The sequence below is a fragment of the Coregonus lavaretus genome, assembly GCF_964263955.1.
Source record: "Coregonus lavaretus genome assembly, chromosome: 38".
Classification (NCBI taxonomy): Eukaryota; Metazoa; Chordata; class Actinopteri; order Salmoniformes; family Salmonidae; genus Coregonus; species Coregonus lavaretus.
The window spans coordinates 5,756,283-5,763,349 of record NC_140025.1 but is presented as its reverse complement, the minus strand read 5'-3'; positions in this window follow the sequence as shown (position 1 = coordinate 5,763,349).

The window sequence follows — 7,067 nt, the reverse complement described above, 5'->3', positions numbered from 1 at the left end:
CATTCTCTCAACCAGCTTCACCTGGAATGCTTTTCCAACAGTCTTTAAGGAGTTCCCACATATGCTGAGCACTTGTTGGTTGCTTTTCCTTCACTCTGCTGTCCGACTCATCCCAAACCATCTCAGTTGGGTTGAGGTCGGGGGATTGTGGAGGCCAGGTCATCTGATGCAGCACTCCATCACTCTCCTTCTTGGTAAAATAGCCCTTACATAGCCTGGAGGTGTGTTGGGTCATTGTCCTGTTGAAAAACAAATGATAGTCCCACTAAGCCCAAACCAGATGGGATGGCGTATCGCTGCAGAATGCTGTGGTAGCCATGCTGGTTTAGTGTGCCTTGAATTCTAAATAAATAACAGACAGTGTCACCAGCAAAGCACCCCCACACCATAATACCTCCTCCTCCATGCTTTACGGTGGGAAATACACATGCGGAGATCATCTGTTCACCCACACCGCGTCTCACAAAGACACAGTGGTTGGAACCAAAAATCTCCAATTTGGACTCCAGACAAGGACAGATTTCCACCGGTCTAATGTCCATTGCTCGTGCTTCTTTGCCCAAGCAGGACTCTTCTTCTTATTGGTGTCCTTTAGTAGTGGTTTCTTTGCAGCAATTTGACCATGAAGGCCTGATTCACACAGTCCCCTCTGAACAGTTGAAGTTGAGATGTGTCTGTGACTTGAACTCTGTGAAGCATTTATTTGGGCTGCAATTTCTGAAGCTGATAACTCTAATGAACTTATCCTCTGCAGCAGAGGTAACTCTGGGTCTTCCATTCCTGTGGCGGTCCTCATGAGAGCCAGTTTCATCATAGAGCATGATGGTTTTTGCAACTGCACTTGAAGAAACTTTCATAGTTCTTGAAATGTTTCTTATTGACTGACCTTCATGTCTTAAAGTATTGGTGGATTATCGTTTCTCTTTGCTTTTTTGAGCTGTTCTTGCCATATCTTCTGTATACCCCCTCTACCTTGTCACAACAACTGATTGGCTCACATTCATTAAGAAGGAAAAAAATACCACAAATTAACTTTTAAGAAGGAACACCTGTTAATTGAAATGCATTCTAGGTGACTACCTCATGAAGCTGGTTGAGAGAATGCCAAGACTATGCAAAGCTGTCATCAAGACAAAGGGTGGCTATTTGAAGACTATAAAATATAAAATATATTTTGATTTGTTTAACACTTTTTTGGTTACTACATGATTCCATGTGTTATTTCATAGTTTTGATGTCTTTACAATGATTCTACAATGTAAAAAATAGAAACAATAAAGAAAAACCCTTGAATGAGTAGGTGTGTGACTGGTAGTGTTTATATTTTTAAAGTAGCCATTTAATTATACTGTAATTACACTATAATCAATCTACTCACTGTATGTATGGTAAAATTCTTAAAGCTGTTCCATGTGTGTCCACTAGAGAGAGCTTAAGGGCTGCTAAATTGGACTAGACTGCTCTAAGTTGACAACACTTCAACCTGTTGAACATTCTAAAATGAATGAACACCATTTCAAATATAGGCTATGGAATATGTTTTTGTTATTCTGTCTGTATAATTTAGTGTTCTCTCAACTTGCAGTAAGCACTTCGAAGTAGATATATGTTATCATTTAGGATCTATATGTTCATATAAAATGAATTTGTTAATGTAATTTTCATGCAGAAAACAAGTGTTGTTATTTATTATTTAAAATAAATAAATGGTAAAGCTGCCAAAATGTATTTTAGCGAAGCAGCAGAACAATAGCTTTCTCTCTCTCTCTCTCTCTCTCTCTCTCTCAGAGCAGCACATTATTTTCCTGTTCAGCTCACAGGCTAATTGATCTCTCTCCGTATTGTAGCCTCCTCTCTGCACCATGTGCCGGGGCCAGCAGCACAATGCAAGGCTGTGATTATGGTTTGATTTAACAGCATAATACAAGATTGCTTCCTCTGAGAGCGGGGATTTATGGGCCTGTCTTGGCAGTGGGCCCACCGTTTCTCAGATCCGCTTTTCACTCTGGTGACCCCTCTGACCTAGGGGTCATTAGAACCCCCAGAGCCTCTCCGATTGGCTGGACCGAGGATTCTGGAACGCTTATTCTCCATCAAACACTGTAGTTACCGTAGCCGCAGCCCGGCAAATCCTACAGACATCTGGTTGAAATTGCCGCTTGTGATAATTGTGTCTTTAATGTTTGTTTTTGTTTATTTTTCCCTCAGTGCTCAGAGGCTACAGAATATTAATGAAGGTGATATGAGTGGAAGGAGGATCACATTTTGTTTCAACAATCCTCTGAATGAATGCAAACACATAAACCCTCCCTATGAAATCGACATCTGTGGTAAAAATAGAAAGGACAAAAAACAATTTTGTTTATATTTAATTTGTATAATTTTTTATCTCTCTTAGGAGATGTGTATGAATTGGTGCTAGTTAAAAAGTCTAAATTCTCCTCATGCATTATGTATAAAGTTCAACACATGCTATTCTTATCTTCAAGAGAATATCTAAAAAGAAGCACATTGATACACCACAAAAAAAAAACATTATTTTGTCTCAATATAGTATCTCCGTTAGTTGATGGATGTCAACACTGTATTAATTTCAGGATATTGTTTAACTTCAGCCTCAGTCCTATTTAAATATAGGTTTGAAAGTTCCTCAGACCAAAAACAGAAAAGGAGAAAAAAACACACTGTTCCTCCTCAGTGTGATTTGGTGCATGTGGGGAATTCTCCACATTCATGTATTCCTCTGGTACATCACACTATAAAGGAGTGGAACCTCTTTAGTCTCTTTAGCCTCTTCCCTTCTTCTTCTCCTATTTTATTCCAGCTGGCTCTCCACCAGAGGTTCAGTTTCCCTTGGAGACCTCTCGGTTCAAACACTTAGTAAAAAACAGGACAACTGAACTGACTGAGGCAAATGTTTCCAAGTCCTTGGCTGCTTGGCCGTCTAATGAACCTTGCTCTGCTCAAGTGGTTCAAGGACTTCCAGTGGAACGTCTGTGGTTCAGGTCACTCTAGTCTGTGATATTGAACAGATGGAGGGTCAGATGAATGGTCAGCTTTGGTATGATGATACTACTTTATATATTTCGGGGTAAAACAAATATCGAAAGAAACGGCCGTAGAAAAGTATGTGCTTACAGAGAATTGTGCATGTTGGAAATACCTACTAAATCGGTATAAAATGAGTACAGCAGTGGAGGCTGCTGAGGGGAGGATGGCTCATAATAATGTCTGGAATGCAGTCAATGGAATGGTATCAAAGTCCAGGCTATCTTTCTCAAGGTTAGTAATGAGTCCTTATGATAGTGACCATCATCATATGGGATGTAAGACAATCTCTCTCTGGAGGCCAAGGGCAACGGGTGCACTTGAAGGTGGACTCGTCCTAAGAAGCCAGAGCAGCGCGGGGGCCCTAGCTAGCTGTCAAGGCCCCCAGCACCCAAACCAGACATTAATGCAAATTATGGCCTGATAATTTAACTTTAGAGGCTTGATCTGTCCTTTTTATTACAATTATCATCAGTCGGGGGGCTGCGTTCCATCATCACAAAATAAACATCATCTATCATCCTTGTGGTGATTAGCCGGTGACAGGCATCGGGCTCTGGCTGCTTTGCATAAATGGGTTCTAATGCCGGGCAGTCCGGACGAGGGGCGAGGGGTGGAAAGAGAGAAAGAAGGACTATTTTTCATCGCCATGAGTTTAGATGTTGTCTGTCTGCAGAGGCTTTATGTGAGGTTATTACTGTGCTGATAATCAGACAGAAGAAAAAGGGAGAGGGTTCTCTTTGGAGAGAGAGGCGATGTGATGAGAGGATAGGAGAGCAGAGAAGAGGAGAGGAGAGGGGAGAGGAGAGGAACAGAGATGAGAGGGGAGAGGAGAGGAACAGAGAGGAGAGGGGAGAGGAGAGGAACAGAGAGGAGAGGGGAGAGGAGAGGAACAGAGAGGAGAGGGGAGAGGAGAGGAACAGAGAGGAGAGGGGAGAGGAGAGGAACAGAGAGGAGAGGGGAGAGGAGAGGAACAGAGATGAGAGGGGAGAGGAGAGGAACAGAGAGGAGAGGGGAGAGGAGACCAGCTCACTCTCTGTAGCAGCATTACATCACCATGTCCTCTTGCCCAACTCCAGTCCTGCTTTCCCAGCCAAAGCATGCGCTGGTCAGCCGCTGTAGCCCTGTTAAGTCCTTCCAGCAAGGCTAGAAGGAGCCATACAACATGCCTGGTGCCTCAGCCAAGTTACTTTACATCAGGCTGTCTAATTGCTGTGGAAAATGATGTTGCATTTCCCTGCTTATTGAAAAGGCGTGTTAATAGCCACAGTGATTTATAAACTGAGAATGACTACAGGTTTTCTTTAAAAAATATGAAAATAATCATGTTTGGAGCCTTTTTACTTGATATATTTTGGCAGGCGTGAATTATTTTCTCACTAGGAAAACCATTAGCATGTGTTACTGTGGAGTTAAGTCACTATTGCATTAGTCTGTAAATCCATGATATCAGTATCCCCCTAGTCTCTATTGTCCTGTTAAATCCTTTTCAGAACTAAACTCATTTTGTTCATGGAGACATAAACTGTATCTATGTTCAATGGCTACAATAGTTTAAACTCTTCATTAAACAGTATAGTCTTTGCCACTGGAATAACACAATCCCATCACAGACAGAGACATATATACAGTGCATTCGGAAGGTATTCAGACCTCTAGACTTTTTCCACATTTTGTTATGTTACAGCCTTATTCTAAAATTGATTAAATAAAAAAATGTCCTCATCAATCTACACACAATACCCCATAATGACAAAGTGAAAACAGGTTTTTAGAAACTTTTGCAAATGTATACAAAAATAATAATTGAAAAACCTTATTTACATAAGTATTCAGACCCAGGTGCATCCTGTTTCCATTGATCATCCTTGAGATGTTTCTACAACTTGATTGGAGTCCACCTGTGGTAAATTCAATTGATTGCACATGATTTGGAAAGGCACACAACCTGTCTATATAAGGTCCCACAGTTGACAGTGCATGCCAGAGCAAAAACCAAACCATGAGGTCGAATGAATTGTCCGCAGAGCTTCGAGACAGGATTGTGTTGAGGCACAGATCTGGGGAAGGGTACCAAAACATTTCTGTAGCATTGAAGGGCCCCAAGAACACAGTGGCCTCCATCATTCTTAAATGGAAGAAGTTTGGAACCATCAAGACTCTTCCTAGAGCTGGCCGCCCGGCCAAACTGAGCAATCGGGGAAGAAGGACCTTGGTCAGGGTGGTGACCAAGAACCCGATGGTCAGTCTGACAGAGCTCCGGAGTTCCTCTGTGGAGTTGGGAGAACCTTCCAGAAGGACAACCATCTCTGCAGCACTCCACCAATCAGGCCTTTATGGTAGCGTGGCCAGATGGAAGCCACTCCTCAGTAAAAGGCACATGACAGTCCGCTTGGAGTTTGCCAAAAGGCACCTAAAGACTCTCAGACCATGAGAAACAAGATTCTCTGGTCTGATGAAACCAAGATTGAATTCTTTGGCCTGAATGCCAAGCGTCACGTCTGGAGGAAACCTGGCACCATCCCTACGGTGAAGCATGGTGGTGGCAGCATCATGCTGTGGGGATGTTATTCAGCGGCAGGGACTGGGAGACTAGTCAGGATCGAGGGAAAGATGAACGGACGAAAGTACAGAGAGATCCTTGATGAAAACCTGCTCCAGAGTGCTCAGGACCTCAGACTGGGGCGAAGGTTCACCTTCCAACAGGACAACAACCCTAAGCACACAGCCAAGACAATGCAGGAGTGGCTTCGGGACAAGTCTCTGAATGTCCTTGAGTGGCCCAGCCAGAGCCCGGACTTGAACCCGATCAAACATCTCTGGAGAGACCTGAAAATAGCTGTGCAGCGACGCTCCCCATCCAACCTGACAGAGAGGATCTGCAGAGAAGAATGGCAGAAACTCCCCAAATTCAGGTGTGCCAAGCTTGTAGCTTCATACCCAAGAAGACTTGAGGCTGTAATCGCTGGCAAAGGTTCTTCAACAAAGTACTGAGTAAAGGGTCTGAATACTTATGTAAATGTGATATTTATGTTTTTTTTTTTTTTTATACATTTGCAAAAAAATTGAAAAACCAGTTTTTGCTTTGTCATAATGAGGTATTGTGTGTAGACTGATGAGAGGAAAAAACAATTTAATCAATTTTAGAAGAAGGCTGTAATGTAACAAAATGTGGAAAAAGTCAAGGGGTCTGAATACTTTCCGAATGCACTGCACATTCACCCTATTTAGACAACACAGAGCTCCTTTGTTCTTTTGGACCTTAGCTACATTACATTTTTGTTTTGAAATGCTGGGTTGAAATGAACTTCCCTTCAGGATAACCTGTCTTCTCTCAGACCACAGAGGAATGCAATCTTCAAACCAGCTTTTCTTTGTGAAGATGTAGAAATATATTATTTATGTTTGAACCAAACCACCGTTACATTGTTGACCTTGTGTGCCATGCAGATCAAAGAGGGATGGTTCCTCTGTTTGGGTCTTTGCTCTCTGAGTGAACGTGTCAGAGTTTTGGTGAGGTTTGCTCCGTTGCTCTGTAATGGGGTAAGTGGGTATGTTCTGGGAGAGATTGTCTTGACAGCTTCATGGTTAAGATATTCTGCGTCTCAACTGCATTCCCAGTCAAACCTTTGTTATTTCACCTTCTCAAGCCAGCACTAGATGTTGAAAACAATGTACTCCTACAGACTTATACTGTATGGCAGATGTAAGTTTTGTGGAAGTTATTCTATTGAGGCCTTAGATGATGGAACATCCCTTTCAGTATAGATTTGTTCATGAAAAAGTAACAAATATTAAAACAAATACATGCAAAGGTGCCCAAGTACACAGAAGTGAAATCCTCTATCTTGATTGCAAAGATCTCACATTAAATTAAAGTTCAACTGATTTTGTATCGGTTCTGCTAATTAAAATAGTTCCATAGTAACCGTCTCAGGGCCTTGTTACTACTGTATCCTTGTTCATCACAGTCCAGGAACAATCTCATCATCAAGGGCATTAGCCCCCTCTCCCCTGCT